This window comes from Rattus norvegicus, chromosome 9 (genome assembly GCF_021556685.1).
Source record: "Rattus norvegicus strain SHRSP/BbbUtx chromosome 9, alternate assembly SHRSP_T2T, whole genome shotgun sequence".
Classification (NCBI taxonomy): domain Eukaryota; kingdom Metazoa; phylum Chordata; class Mammalia; order Rodentia; family Muridae; genus Rattus; species Rattus norvegicus.
In genome coordinates, this window is record NC_141542.1 from 69,164,485 (window position 1) to 69,181,557 (window position 17,073).

The window sequence follows — 17,073 nt, forward strand, 5'->3', positions numbered from 1 at the left end:
TATTAACTGGGAACTAAATGCTTGATTTTATAATTACTATCCACTATCCTGATGACATGAATTGTAAACTCTCAATATATATATATATATATGTATATATATACATATATATATACATATATATATATGTATATATATATACATATATATATAATATTTTTCTTGTTGAAGGACTGGAAGCTTCTCAGAAAGCCCAACCATTCCTAATTAATACAGTCAACATATCTGAAATGATTACACAATAGTACAGCAACAACTGGAGGGGTACAAATAAAATATTTAATTTAATTCAAAGGGAGACAGACACAAATTGATATTTTCTTTCATTAGAGAATCTCATATCTCATATCTGCTGTTGTGCCCTTTTACATTTTTGAAAAATTCTTCTGACAAGAAAAATTGAAATTCTTTGGGCCAGAGTGATGGGCCATTGGGTAAGAACACTTGCGGCTCTTCCACGGAGCCCAAGTCCGAATCCAGCACCCATGTTGGGCAGCTCACTCCTGCTTGTTATACCAGCTGTACTGAATCCATAGCCCATGTCTAGTCTCTGAAGGTGTTTGTATACAGGTTCTAGACGTGAACACATACACATATCCATAACATTAACAATTATACAATTATGACTTCTATAGGAATATAAGGCAGGAAGTTTAGTCATGTACACATAATATTTTGGTCACTGAAAGACCTCAAATTTATCACATATGCAAATATGCCATGTACATTTGGGTTCCCATAAAAATGGGTTGAGGATGCAAATATGTAGGATGCTTGTTTAGTGTGTGCGAGTTTGATCTCCAATACTAGAAAAATGAAACCATTTTTTGGTCTTGTTATTTATATGGACATAAACATTTCATGTTCTATGTATCTGTTTAACCACACCTTTCTATATTTATATACACAAATACCATTTGTAATACATTTCTCTATAATACTTAATATGACACCATAGAATGGTTGTAGCCTTGAAGCATTAAAACGTACAATGTACCCTAGGCATTCAGCAGGCTACACTGTCTAGGTTTGTGTATGTATGTTCTGTAATATTTACTTAAAGATGAAATATACATTTCTCAGAAAATATTTCTGTCATTTTAACAACACATGATTGACATTTTACAGAACAGATTTGAAATATCAATAAATTTCCTTGTCATCATTCATATTGCCAAGGCTTGTATGCTGATGCCAACTCTTGCACCTGTGCAGAGGCTGGGATGGACCCAGGATTTTCAGCTACCCAGAACTTAAAATGTGACAAATTGAAATATTATTTCTGTTAGGCAGTTTCAAATAACCAACTCTTGTATGAGTACAACTTTAGCACATCAGAGATCCTTTCTTTTATTTTATTTCTTCTTATCAGGTGTCTTAGTTAGGGTTTTACTGCTGTGAACAGACACCATGACCATGACAACTCTTATAAAGACATTTAATTGGGGCTGCTTAGAGGTTCAGAGGTTCAAACCAATATCATGAAGGCAGGAGCATGGTACCTCTTAGGCAGGCATAGTGCTGGAGGAGTTAAGAGTTCTATATTTTTATCTAAAGGCAACTAGGAGAAGACTGGCTTTCAGGCAGATATAGAAATATTGACACATTCAATCTTAAAAACATTAAATTGAAGACAGGGAGTAGGAAACGTAGCCTATCTCAGGATGAAGGTCTTAAAGCCCACGTCCTCAGTGACATATATAACATGTAATGTATATTACCCCATTTTAAGGTCCAGGCACACCACACTACCATATTCCACCCTGGTTCCCTTGGATCCTTGGATATGCAGATGAAAGACACACACACATACACACACACACACACACACACACACACACAGAGTGCAAGGCTATTAATTTAGTAATTCATGGATGGTATATATATACACACAAAAATGGTAAAAGTCTGGGGGTGGGGGTGAAGTTTGTTCTCAGTCTATTGAGAGTCACATGACTCCAGCTCCTGAAAGCTAGAGCAAAGTAATAGGAACACTGCTAGCAAGTGCTTAAGCCAAGAGACTGGGAACTTCTGCTGAGCAGCAGGCTGACTATTTCCCTTTATGCTAGGAGGGAGGCCATAAGAAACAAATAATAAAGCTACCTGTCTCTAGCCAGCAAAATACCAAAGGATAGGTTTTAAATTTTGATGTAACTGTTTTTAAGGACAGTAGTAAGTATAATGCTAATTGTTTAAATGTTCTTAAATATGCAGATGTTAAGATTTGCAGAAGAGGGAAGTTAAGGGAGAGTGATACAGTAAGGAGGAGGAAATTTAAATAAGTTAATTACAGAGAAATAGAAATATTGACACATTCAATCTTAAAAACATTAAATTGAAGACAGGGGGTAGGAAGTCTAGCCTATCTCAGACAATAAAAATTTAGGCCTCGAGAATTATATAAAGAGAGAGACTGGAAATGGGCTTATACCATAATCAGAAGGGAATTTAAATTTAAATTTATAAATAATTTAATTTAGTCCATGATCTCATGAAGGTCAGGACAGGGGAAAGCAGAAGCACTGTCTCATCAGTTAGTATTTGTTTAGACTGATTTATTACTTTGAATTGTTTTAGGTATCAAAATGAGTATGATTATGAGTTTGGTGGTTATATTAAAATTCATCTAGGAATTCCTCAAGGTAAGCATTTAATGATTTTCAGTTACTGGACCAAGGATAGGTTATTTTGGGGGAGTGACTCTGTGTTTATGCTAACAGAATAAGAGAGAGGGCATTGCAGTCATGTGGATCAGATATGCCATGGAGAGACCCCCACAAAAAAGTAGAAAACTTCAAGAAAATCCAACAAGGCAGTTTAAGATTAATCATGTCATTCTTCACATGATATGAATTAAGACTTATTAAAATGAGTTATTGATGAAACTAACTCATAAAAAAATGCTATCTTTTACCTGCTCAAACAAAGAGCAAAATTTCATCCTTAACTAAAATGTGAACCCTACACAATCCATACGAATATCTTTTATCCATTTTTTATTCGATATTTTCTTTATTTACATTTCAAATTTTATCCACTTTCCTGGTTTCCCCTCCAGAAACCCTCTATTGCACCCCCCTTCCCCCTGCTTCATGAGAATGCTCCCCCACCCATCCAGTCATTCCTTCTAGTCTCCCCACCCTGGTATTAACCTACACTGGAGCATCCAGACTTCACAGGCCTTTGATACACAAGGGTGCTACATATGCAGCTGGAGCCATGGGTCACTCTATATAAACTCTTTGGTTGGTTGTTTAGTTCCTGGGAGCTCTGAGGGATCTGGTTAGTTGATATTGTTGTTTTCTTCCTATAGGATTGCAAAACCCTTCAGTTCCTTCAGTCCTTTCTCTAATTACTCCATTGGGGACCCCATTCTCAGTCCATTTGTTGGCGGCCAGCACACAGCTCTGTATTTGTCAGGCTCTGGAAGAGCCTCTCAGGAGAAAATTATTTCAGGTTCCTATCAGCATGTACTTCTTGGCATCCATAATAGTGTCTGGGTTTTGTAACTGTAAATGGGATGGACCCCAGGTGGGTCAGTCTTTGGATGGCGTTTCCTTCCGTCCCTGCCCCACACTTTGTCTCCATAATTCCTCCCATGACTATATTTTTCCCCTTCTAAGAAGGACTGAAAGCATTCACATGTTGGGCTTATTTCTTCATGTGCTTCATGTGGCCTGTGAATTATGTCTTGGGTATCCCAAGCATTTAATCTAGTATCCACTTGAGTGCCTACTATGTGTGGTCTTTTGTGATTGGGTTAGCTCACTTAGTATGATTTTATCTAGTTCCATCCATTTGCCTAAAAAATTTATGAAGTCATTGTTTTTAGAGATGCTGAACAGATCTGATTAGCCCCCTGCTTCCAATAATTGCCCAAAACATTTTGGAACACTGCAACTGTTTACAAGTCATCTTGCTTCATCCAACCTGGCAGACAGATCTGGCAAAAACTTCAGTCAAGCTCTGAATCTTCCAAACATGCAGAGACTGGATAACAGATGCTAAAGCTAGCTTTCTCAAGTCTAACCAAATTTTCTAATATTCCCACGCTTACCCTCCGCTTTAGAGAATTTCTTGTCACACCTATTCAGCAGGAAGAAGCTATGGAGAGACATCAGCCCAATTACCTGGGTTTGGCTGTCTATAAACAGTTATTTTACCAATTAAAGAAGGTTGTCATGTTAAAGAATAATCTGGAAATAATCATAAGTTTGAACATGGAGGAAAAAGAAGGGAAGGATTACTAAATTTTATCCTGAACAAAGCATTGTGTAACCATAGCCTTATATTGATCAAAATCTTTGAAATTGGTGCAAAATTGAAGTTAAAATTTCTTATATTGGTATAGAAATTATATACTGATAAAATTAAAGTTTTCATTGGTATAAATCTATATATTGATACAAAATTTGAAATTAACATTGCTACTCCTAGGTAGGCATTGTGCCTATGCAACTTATTTAGGAATAAAGGGCTTTGGCTCAGTCCTTCTAGTAGCTGCTTTACAAATAATTTAAGATGATTAAGTAACACAGGTGTAAGGGCCAGATAACAAAATCATGGTTATGATAGATTTGATTAAATTATAGTAAAGTGTTTCCAGTTTACTCAATAGAAATGGCTAAGAATGTTAGGGTTTAACAGTTCAGAGATAAGTTAGTCTTCAAAAGCATCAGAAATCTACAGAATGTAGCATTTAATTTTATTTCATTATTATGGATCTTTTGACCATGAGACATGCCTATCTCTTAGCAACTTATCATTCCTCTTCAAAAAAGAAAAGAGCACCTTTACCTCTGGACAAGGTTGCTCTTATTGTGGCTTGGTAGCCTCTAGAAAGAAATTGCTTATATCATCTGCAGACAATATACTGTCCAAAATGACAACAACAACAACAACAACAACAACAAAAACAACAAACTCATTGGTGGGATAGTTTACTACTAAGCTCTGCCAACACAGGGTAGGCTAGTCCTTCATATTTCTTGCCCTATAAAAAGTCTGCCAGGTGGTTCTCGGCCAGAAGGCTGAAGACAGATATCCCAGTATTATAAGAAATTAAGGGCTTTCCAGCTAGTCAGCTGTCTCTATAACTGTTTAAGTTTTGGAAACTATGTTTGGAGGTGCCTATATACTCAGGCAATATGTAAATCATTATTAGATTTCTGATGGGGTTGAAGACTATAGTTCCATAATCAAGCTCAAGTTGTTTACCATTGAAAGACATTTTATAGAGTAAAAGACATGGTATTCAGATGGTGTTACAGGCTAAAATCTAAACAAAATTCAGGGATAGAATTATAACTCTTTAAGTTAGGAATGATGGAAAAGTACTTTATCTAATTGAAAAATATGATGGACTGGATGTCAATTGTATATCATACTTTGTAATTTCCATGATTGTTATAGTTTTGTTCAATTTGTGTGTGAGAGAAGAGTTTGTTTTTATGTTTTATTTTCTTTTAATTGGACATAAAAAGTGAGATGTAGGAGGTAGTTCTGATGGTTTGATCAGGAATCTGCATGTGAACACCAAGGGTTCTGTTTTCCAATTGGTTCTTGTTTGATCAGTAAAGATGCTAGTGGCTAATGGATAGGTGGAAGAGGTGGGACTTCCAGGTTCCAGCTAGCTAGGGGATGCAGAAGGGGAAAGAAAATTCACCATGCATCAGAGGGAAAGTCACCATCTATGTGAGATCTCAGGTGGAGTGGCCACTGGCTGTTTCCCCAGGTGTGGGATTAGAAGTGCAACAAAGGTGAGGCCAGATGTAGGATATTGAACAAAGGGAAGGTAGCTGGGCAACTAAGTTAAGGGCAGATTTTGAGTGTTGAGATAGGAGTAAAGAAAATGCTAGCCATAAGATTCTTAAAATATCCTAGCCATTGGCCACTCTCATCTTTTTGATTGATCAAGAACCAATTGGGGAACAGGACATTCAATGTTCACAGACAGATTCTTATCAAAGCATCAGAACTACTCCCTATAAACATACTTCTACCAGCAAGGCCATAACTCCAAATAGTGCCATTCATGGGCCAAACATAGTCAAACCACAACATCAGGCTTCAAATTAATTTAGGAATTCATACTACATTTTGAGAGTTGTGATCTGACTGGTACCCAGTCACTCACCTATCGCCCATACCACTAGGTTTGATTTTGTTTTCTGAAACCATATATGACACCTCTTTAATTTGAAGTAGATAATTTCTTTACTCAGAGATAGCATAATTTGCTAAAGAGCAGACTAATTCTACTCTGTTATTTCTGTAGCTTCTACTGAAAATATGACCTCTTTGGAATTAGAACTATGAAGGTAGAATAGACACATAGTATGGAAACGTAAGTTTGCTGTTGTAGACACAAAATATGTATGACTTTCAAACCAGAATAATATCTAATTAAACTTAACTAGTTTCTTTTATTTTGATATTTTTATTCACAAATCTTTATGATGTTCAAAAGAGAAGGGAACATTGATACAATGAGAAAAGTAATTTCCAAACTAGGTCCTTTTTAAAAATCATTCATTATTATCACTATGGCTTTAATGCTTTACCAATGCTAAAATTAATCACACTCTATATACAATGATTGCATGTTTATAAAATAAAATTTTGTGTTCTGTGAACCACTTTTCCAATAAAATTCCAATCAATGCAAACTTATTGGAGTGAGTAAGCTAGCAGTATAATTCTCCTTCAGTGAGAAAATTTCTATCATGAATTCTTCACAGTAAATATTTTTATTTAGTTAACCTTATCTTGTTCTTACCTTTTTAGAATTAGTTTGTGTGTTAACTTTCTAAATGATTTTGCTAAAATTTAAGTTTTCTTAAAAAGTATAATCTGGTAAGAAATTCCATGTAGTATTGTTTTATTAGTAATCTGATTTTTATTTTACCTGATTTCAATATAAACATCTAGAAACTTATGCATCCTGAGTGGGGTTGTAGCAGTCAGCCGTAAGCTGATGGTGCTGTGTTCAGAGTGCTGAGACCAGTGTGATAACTTACCACAACTCCCCCCATGATGGCTAAAGAAAGTTAATAAGGTATCAGGCATCCCTAAAGTACTGTTGACCTTTGTTGTGGAATGCCTGTAAGATCCCTATGGCTTGAAGTGAGATAAAAATAAGATAGTGATGTTCTTAGTCTGAAATATTTAATCATTTTCTTTCTGCTTTGAAAGACCTGCTTATTGCTGTGGACTGAGGAGGAATGGTCTTTTTATTGCTATCCAAAGAGAAACAACTTAGGGAAATAAAACAATTTTCTTGCTCTGCAGCAAATTTCATAGATAATTATAATGTTCACCTTTGATGTTCACCTTTATAAACCTTCCTTTAGTCTTTTCAGCACTGGTCTGCTGTCTGGCTCTAAGGCTGCTATCCTGCTGGTAGTTAAGAATAAATTTATTTAATCTAAATTTGAATTGAGCCTAAGTCGTTGATCTTTCCCAGTAGATTCAAGCACCACAATGCCTAGCTCTTTATTCTCTGCTCTTTTCTTCTTCTCTCTCTCTCTCTCCCTCTCTCTCTCTTTCTCTTTCCTTCTTTTTATTTATTTATTCCCAGAAATTCAAGTTCTATATGACAAAAATTTCTTAAAAATATTTCTTGAGCAAAGAGGAGGGGAATGGGATGAAGAACTCATAGAGAAGGAGACTTGGAAGGGGGCAACATTTGGAATGTAAATAAATAAAATAAATTAATAAAACATATTCCTCGAATCTTTCTAACCTGAAAACGATATTTTTTTTGGTCATAATCATTTCTCTAAAGCACCCTATTACAAAGAATCAAACCTGCTCCTTGCCTCCCAAACTTATCTCTTTTCTCTCTTAGGGAGATTTTGTTTATTCAACAGTTCCTTCCTAATTATGTTCTATGTAAACTATTGTATGCCATCCTGGGGGTGCAACTTTGGTGACACATTTTCATTATGACAGATCTTTCCAAGGTTTGTGCCAGGTGCTTATAAATACAAATTAATAAATATACTCCGAAAAGAAAAATTAAGCAATGATTAAAAGGATAAATAAAAAGCTTCCTGGAAAATATAAAATTTCATTCCATTTCTTTCTCTCCTTCTTTCTATCATTCTTTCTTTCCACTTAGGAAATGTGATGGGAAAGATCATCTATTCGGGACAGCAGGACCACCATTTGTAGACGCTTGGGTGTGGACATCACTAGTGTTGCAGTAGAAGATTCACGTAAGTGCTTCCAGTCTGAGAAAGGCACTTTCATATTTTATCCTGGGTCATAGTACACTAGGGCTTTGAGACAGAATAATGAAAATTATTTTTGATTTGTATATAATTAGCGTTTACATAATGAAAATAATATATCTAAGAAGAAGTTAAGGAGTAGAGATTTATTGGGTATTTCTCGGTTTGAGAGAAGATGGTATCGGATGTCAAAAGACAGCAGGAGAGTAAGAGGCTCATTCAACCCTCCAAAAGGGCCATGACTCACAGGTTGAAAATTACTTATTTATTTATTTAGTAATATATATTCACACATATGAATATATAAAGTTCTAAATGAATATATACTCCTAAATATATGTACATATATGTATCATATATTGTATATTAATTACATTATATTCTGAACAAATATTTTAGAAAAACACATAATAGGAAAAGATTGTGAAAGTGTCAGTATAGTTAGAAGAAAGGGATCCAAAAGCAGGCAATGTAGTCCGAGACCCCTGCTCCCACCTTAGGAGTCCCACATGAAAACCCAGCTGCCCAAAATGTTACTTACGCACAGAGGGCCTAGGTCTATCCCAAGCATGTTTTCTGGTTGGTAGTTTAGCCTCTATGAGCTCCTTTGGGCCCAAATATTTCACTCTATAGGGTTGCTTATGGTGTCCTTGACCCCTCTGGCTCCTTCAATTCTTCCTCCCCTGTGGGATAGTAAAAGGTAGCCTGGTTCCTGATTGAGCTAAGACTACAGACTATGGTGACTCAGAAGAGACAGGATGGTAGGCATTTCACCTGACTCACGGGGAACCAGGCCCTGTCATAAGTCACAGCCCTCCATAGATTTATGGCCATCAGTCTTGTAAGGGCAACTCCCCGAGCCCCTCCACAGGTAGAGGATGTAACCACAGGTACCTAAAAGCATGGAGACATAGCCAATAAACGTTCCTTCCCAGACACTCCTCTCTACAAAAGTATTTAATCTCAGGCCCACGTTGAGAAGTGGAGTACAGTTTTATTCATCCACCTTCTGCCATGACAGTAAATGTCTTAAAACCATGGACTGCCTCCTTTCATTGCGATCAGCCATGGGAAACCACAAAGAAGGGCTTCACCTACAGAGCTGCTGTCTAATCTGCTGTAGAAGGCCTATCTGTGCTCCCAGCCACAGCAGCCACCAAGCCACCACCACGCATTCACCAAGCCTTCAACCTATACTCAAAATGTCAAGGACTCCCCACAGGACCAGCTAGAGTCTCCCTTCTTTTTCCCCTGAGGTCCAGGCTAGATGAAGTCCACAGCCCCAATTCTGTCATTCTCAGTTCTTCCGAGCCTTTCAGTGGTACCTAGATGCCCTAGAACCTGAAAATCTGACAGCCTGGCCTTGCTGCAAGCCCCAGGGACTGCTTAGGCAGCTCAGGCAGTCTGTGCCTCAGACCACACTTCAGCACTCCCAGAGCAGTGTCCTGAAGCTTCCCTATAACCTGACACCTGCCTGGTGAGAACTTGTTGGGGTAAGAGTGGTCAAACTTCCTGTGTCCTGCCTCCCTGAGCGGCTAAGCCCTGTGTCAGAGCAGTCATGGGACCCCATGACCCTATAGTCTCCGTCTTCCATATGATTCAGTGTCTTCCACTGAATGTTTGGCTGGGTGTCTTTGCCACAGTGTCTGTCAGTTATGAGTGAAACCTTTCTGATAACAGTTAAGATAGGTCCCTATTTGCAAGAATAGAAAGTATAGTGTCAGAGGTAAGCTCCCTCTCATGGCATGAGTCTCAAGTGGACGAGTCATTGGTTGGCCTGTTCCCTAGATTCCTGCTCTATCTTTACCCCTGCATATCTTTTAAGCTGAGTAAACTGTAGGTCTAAGTCTCATTTGCCTGCTTGCAGGGTATGGTCAGTTCAGAGTCTAGATCCCCCATGGCTAGGACTCTTAGCTAAGTTTACCCTAATAGATTCCTAGTTTTCATTGTCCTAGGTTGCTAGCTCCTCCCAGAAATGCCCACACCCAGTACTCTCTCCCTCGGTTACCTCATCTCTCCTGTTCCCATCCCCATGCCCTCTCCATACAGTCACCTCCAGCAAACCCCTGTCTAATATGTTTCCTCTTCTCAGTAGATCTACCTCAAAAAACAGCTATACCACTCCTGAGCATATACCCAAAAGAAGCTTGTCTATGCTCATCTATGATCATATCAGCTTTATTTATAATAGTCAGAAACTGGAAACAACCTAGATGTCCCTCAGCCAAAGGATTGATAAAGACAATATGGCACATTTACACATGGAGTACTACTCAGCTACAAAAACCAATGACATCATGAAATTTAGAAGCAAATGATGAACTAGAAAAGATTGTCCTGAGTGAGGTAACCTAAGCCCAGAGAGAAAACATGGTGAGTATTCAGCTAAGTGGATATTAGTCATAAAGCACAGGAAACCATGACATATGCCACAGACATAAATAAGCTAAGTTATGAGGAACACCCAAAGGGAGATGCTTGACTGTTATGTTCTCTTTGGTTGATTGTGCTTTGTCACATCTTGGCTACTTCTTAATGACTCTGTTTGGCTCTTTAAAACCAGGTTTTATTTTTGTTTTGTGTGTACATGTATGTGCAAGAATATAATGTATGTGCAGATATATAATCCAGAGTCAGAGATTTGATCTTTCTGCTTATCATTCTGTGCTGTATTTTGTAAGATAGGGTCTCTCATTGAACTTGCAGCTTACCAATTTGTTGAGGCTGGCTGGGTTGTGAGCTCCAGAGAAATGCTCTAGCACTAGGTTTATAGAACTACAATGCTACACTCATCTTGTAGATGGGATCTAGGAATCTGAACTCAAATCCTCAGGTTAACACAGCAAACACTTTATCCACTTACTCCATCTCCACAGGTCCCAAGGCTCCAACTATGTTTATTTTTGTTTCATACACACATTTGCAGTGTCTACACCTTTACATATACATGTACATATACATATATTTCATATACAAACATACAGAAACGCACACACACACACACACACATATTCTGGGATTTAAACTCGAACTCTGCATGTTACACAAATGAGTTTTACAATATAACATGGTGGGTTGGTTTATAACCTAAACACAAATATATATATATATATATATTTTTGGTTCTTTTTTTCGGAGCTGGGGACCGAACCCCGGGCCTTGCGCTTCCTAGCACAAATATATTTTTAATTTAATGCCATGCTATATTTTTATCATTAGTGAAGAAAATGAATTAATCTTCCTTTATCTGGCAAACAAGTCAGTAAGTGAGCTACTGAATATGTATCCTATGGTCCTACAGAAGAATCTGTGAAATAGCACATCTACCTCATCTAATCCCAGATGCTGATGATGTAGAGAAATCTACAATATTACTTCTTGTCAGGAAAGAAGAAAAAGATATAAGAGCATTCATTTCCATATTTATTACAAAGTAATAACTTAGGGATAGTTACATCTCCTATGAGACCCTCTAGAGAGCTATTGAACTTTAAAAATTAGCTGTCTGCTATAATAAATATCCAATTTCAATGTAAATGACTCCTTCACAGACTATCATTTTGAAAATTTAAAGAGTCCTAAAGTCCTGGAACAAGAAATGTGTTAACAGTCAATGTAACAGGATCAGTATCTACAGAAGAGGTAGTATATCCACGTGATCTGGACTTCATTATCTAATAGGAGCTATTTAGAACTGAGACCACTCACTGCAAAAATGTACCAATACTGAATTCTAACTTGGAAATTAGAATTTAGCATTTTGGGAACACTAAATGTAAGATGATGGGGTCATGGCTCAGTCAGCAAAGGTGAAGTGTTCTCTACATAAGCATAATTAGCTGAGATTGGATCCCCAGCACAAATGTACAAGTTAAAAATCCAATAGCTAAAAGACATTCTCAAAGTAAGATAGAAGGTTTTCATCTCAGTTTTTGACTATGAATATATATATACATATATATATATATACATACTGGTACCTAATTATTTCAATCTATCATATAGTATGAATGTTTATTAAATTAGGTATGTCAAAATACAGGCTATTGAATTGTTTCAGTGTTCACTCACATTTGTTTAAAGTCAGTAGGAGTAATGTATGTATAGAACTGTTTAAAGAAAAGTATATTTATATTCTATCATATGTTCACAAATTCAAAAATACTTAATCTTAAGGAAATTTTTATACATAGAATATGTTGAATAAATTTCTAGGAAATGTGGCCAACTAAGGTGATGGAGACAAATATACCCTCAAACACAAGTCAATGTGACAGACTAGGTTCATTTTTTTAAATTAGCTATAAAGTAAGAATATAGTAGCCCTACAAAATGAGATAAATCAAACCCCGATCATTGAGGATCATCTCTTCCTAATACTTATGAGATATGAGAGGTAAAAATAATCATAGGAGAGGTTAATGTGTTCACCATAGCCAATAACTATACTTCCTTATGCAGAATTAGGGTCCACACTTAGATTACACGTGTGTCACACTTATCTAAACTTAAGAATGAGAAATCATTTCTCATTGTCTTTCTTGCTTTATTCTGTCATTAATATAACTGGGTGTATATGTGTTTTACATATAAATTTGTGTATAAAGTAATCTAACAAATCAGTAGAAATAGAATTTGAATATTTCACATGAAATTCTTACAAGTATAAATAATTATGCAAGGATTTGTGCCTTTAAAAAGAATAATATGGACAGGCGAGATGACTCAGCAATTAAGAGCACTGTCTTTTCTTGCAGAGGATTCAAGATCAGTTCCTGGTACCCACATCTTGGCTCGCAGCTGTCTATAAGTCCAGTTTAAAAAAGTCTGATGCCCTCCTCTGACTTCCGTTGTCACCAATCATGGATGTAATAGATGCACATACCTTCAGATAAAATATTATACCTATAAAATTGAATGAATAAATCTTTAAAATGGGGAATAATATAACATAATACAATTAATTGATGTGTTTATAATGGCAATATTGATTGTGATTAGAAGTGCATTATACTATCAAAATTCATAGTTACTGTAAGACATTCAATACTGACCATTAGTTAAAATAAAGATATAAAATATATTAAAGATTTCTAAAAATAACATGGACATTTAACAAGATCAGAGGCAGAAGTAACATCCCCACCTTTGTAGGTCTCACGACTCTTGGCTATGATACTCACTCAATATTTCACTTTCATTAATTGACTTTGTTTTGATATAAAGAGGTAATATTTATACAACAATGGGTTTCAAATAATTTCCAATCCTTAAGATAAAAGCAGTGCGGTTAGAGAAATGATTTAACAGTTAAGACTGTTTAATGCTTTTCCACAGGGCCTGAATTCATTTTCCTGTGCCCACATCAGCCTCTGAAAATGATATCAAAATCCAGCTTAAGTGGTTCTAAAATTCAATTCTGGCCAGTGAGAGCATTACAAACGTGTTCTCTACATGCTCACAGTCACACATATACACATAAATCTAAAAACCTTTAAAAATAACTTACTGTAATTTTCATATGTGATACGTTATTTGTTGCTTTCAAAACAAGTAAATTAAGGAATTACAATGAGCAAAAGGAGCTCAGAAGTAACTATCTGGAAATTCCTAGACTGCATAAAATCCATATTTCTTTTGCATATGACATCATTCATAATCGACTAACCAAAAAACAATGATTGAAATACCATAGAAACATGAGTAATAATCCCGATTCATTTGTGGAAAAGTAGCCATGTCACATAATCTTAATTACTTTCTCCATTGAATTAGATAATTCATGGTCTAAGTGAATAAACTAGAAGCTATAGATTTGTATTTTATAGAGTTGAAATAACGACTAAGAATTTATATTTGAAAAAATGGATTAAATTTTGAACTAATATTTCTTTTTTTACAGTCTTTTTTTTTCTTCCTGAGCTGAGGACTGAACCCAGGGCCTTGCCCTTGCTAGGCAAGCACTCTACCACTGAGCTAAGTCCCCAACCCCCTAACATTTCTTATTGAAAGTGAAATAACCAATTAAATCTCGATACAACGGATAAGATCTACAAATTAGCAATCAAAGAGATTCATAAATTTCTTCTTTTATGAACTTTCAATAAATATTGACAGACAGTGCTCAGCTTCTGCAGACAGAACCAAGCAATCAGCCAAATTGACGTATGCCACATAGAAGAATAAAATTATGCTAACTCCCTGAACTCTAGAATCTCCTTTCTCTGATTATTTCTGTCCTATAATCTATAATTTGAAAATAGAGTGGTACTTTATCAAGGAGAGTATGTGTTGAGATCTCTACTAGTCACCAGAAACAGTTCAAACAGGGTAATTTATTCCTTTTCCATCTGAACTAAGAATACACACACACACACACACACACATATATGTATATATGTACATATGTATACATATGTATGTATATATATAATCAGTTATGCCTTCTGCAGTGTGATAGAAACTTAGCACAACTTTCATCTTTCTAATTCACAATTCTTCATACAGATTTATGAATGTAGCAAGCTGAGTATAGGTCTCCATTTTCTTTCCTTAGGTGAAGTACTTTTTCTTATTTTCTGAAAGGAAGATATTAATAGCTTCTCTTTTGCATATTTAAATTAACAATATCAGTTTGAGGCTAGTATTGGATAAAATAACACAAGGATTGCAACATTAGGATAATGTTTATAGTAACTAAATTGATCACTAAGTGATGTAGTATAGTATAGAATGAGGTAGTACAGCACACTAAACAAAGTAACCACTTACCTTAGTGTTAAAGAACATTGCACTACCTGAGGACCCAGCTATACCTCTCCTGGGCATATACCCAAAAGATGCTCCCACATACAACAAAGACACATGCTCCACTATGTTCATAGCAGCCTAAATTATGATAGCCAGAAGGTAGAAAGAACCCAGATGCCCTTCAACAGAGGAATGGATTCAAAAAATGTAGTACATCTACACAATGGAGTACTACTCAGCTATCAAAAACAATGACTTCATGAAATTCATAGGCAAATGAAATGAATTAGAAAATTTCATTCTGTGTGAGGTCACCCAATCACAGAAAAACACAATTGGTATGCACTCATTGATAAGTGGATATTAGCCCAAGAGCTCGAATTGCCCTAGATGTAATCCACAGACCACAGGAAGCTCAAGAAAAAGGATGGCCAAAATGGGGATCCTCCCACTCCTTCTTAAAAGGGGGAAAATATCCATAGGAGGGGATATGGAAGCAAAGTTTAGAGCAGCAACTCTAAATGGCCATTCAGAGCCTGCCCCACATGTAGCCCATGTATACACAGCCACCAAAACTAGATAAGATTGATGAAGCTAAAAAATGCATGCGGAAAGGGACTGGGTATGGATCTTTCCTAAGAGACACAACCAGTGCATGTCCAATACAGAAGTCAATGCTAGCAGCAAATCACTGAACTGAGAACAGGACCCCGTTTAGGGGCATTAGAGGAAGGTTTGAAGGAGCTGAAGTGGCTGGCAACCCCATAAGAACAATGCCAAACAACCAGAGCTTCCAGGGACTAAACCACTACTGAAAAAGTATACATGGACTGAGCCAAGGCTCCAACTGAGTATGCAGCAGAGAATAGCCTTGTTGGGGCACCAGGGGAAGGGGAAGTCCTTGGTTCTGCCAAGGTTGGAAAGCCAGTATAGGGGGAGGGGGGATTAAGGGAGGTGAATGGGGAGAACACCCATATGGGGGAGGCGGTGGGGATGCAGGCTTATGGACAGGAAACCGGCAAAGGGAATACCATTTGAAATTTAAGTAAAGAAACATATCTAATAAAAAATATTTAGTAATAAAAGGAAGTGAATGTAGTCTATTTTATCAAGCTTCTCATAATAGTATTGAATTTAATTCTTATGAATTGCTTTTTTGTTGTTGTTTGGGCTTGCTTTGTTTTTGTTTTTGTTTTTGTTTTTGCTTGTTTGGTTGGTTGGTTAGTTGGTTGGTTTGCTTCGTTTCTGTTTTTTAAAGACAGGATTTTCTGTGTAGTCATAACTGTGCTGAAACTCACTCTGTAAAACAGGCTGAACTCAAACTCGGAGCCTCTACCTCCTGAATGCTGGGATTCAAGACATGTGCTATCACTGCCTGGTTATGAATTGTTTCTTTCTGGAATATACACAATAATTTTAGAACATGGCTGACTTCATGTTACAGAAACCATAGATAATAAATTTTCAGAAGAATGACTCCTGTGTCAGGCATTATTTCCCTCTTGTTGAGGAGGTCTTAAACTCCATTGCAGAACAGTTGGAAAGTGCTAAGTTGGAAAGTGTGTGCTACCACTGCCCCCTTAATACTTGTTATTATGCAAGTAGCCTTTGAGGTTCATACATGCTGTAGCTGGATATGGGTGTAGGTTTCCTTCCTCCTTTGGAAATCTATGTGGAAATGTCTAATACCCTGAAAAGTATCTGTCATAAAGGAGGCTCTCAAGTTAGTTCCAGCTTAGGGGCCTTTGGGTCCCGTGTCTGAAGTGCATGGTATCTTCAATTATAAGAATTTACCTTCAACCTCTGGGGAGAAACCATTAGTCCCTGCTTGGGAATCTTTTGGACAACCCTGGCAAACAACTCGAAAGTATGTTTCTCATGACCGCTGTTTGAGTTTTTGGTAGACTATTTATTGCTCTTGGAAGAAGCATTTTAAGCCCAGAAGGGAAATTTTCATTTAAACAATGTATAGATATTTATACAGTAATTTACAAATATTTTAGGTATTTTTAGGCACATGGTTAATCATATGATTTATTGTGCCCTTACTGTTGTGGTACTGGAAACCTAGCCAAATACCCAGGGTGTC

At 36.7% G+C, this 17,073-nt stretch overlaps 1 long non-coding RNA gene across 5 annotated transcripts in view; it reads left to right on the forward strand.

Annotated features, from left to right (window-relative positions):
• Positions 1-13,173, forward strand: part of LOC120094847 (uncharacterized) — a 56,331-nt gene extending 43,158 nt beyond the window's left edge. For 3 of the 5 annotated variants that reach the window (XR_015629964.1, XR_015629965.1, XR_015629962.1), the window contains 3 exons: positions 8,123-8,219; positions 10,327-10,607; positions 12,992-13,173. This is a non-coding gene — a long non-coding RNA (uncharacterized LOC120094847). The remainder of the gene's footprint in view (positions 1-8,122; positions 8,220-10,326; positions 10,608-12,991) is intronic. The other 2 variants (XR_015629963.1, XR_015629966.1) reach the window with 1 other exon arrangement.
• The last annotated feature ends 3,900 nt before the right edge of the window (positions 13,174-17,073 follow it).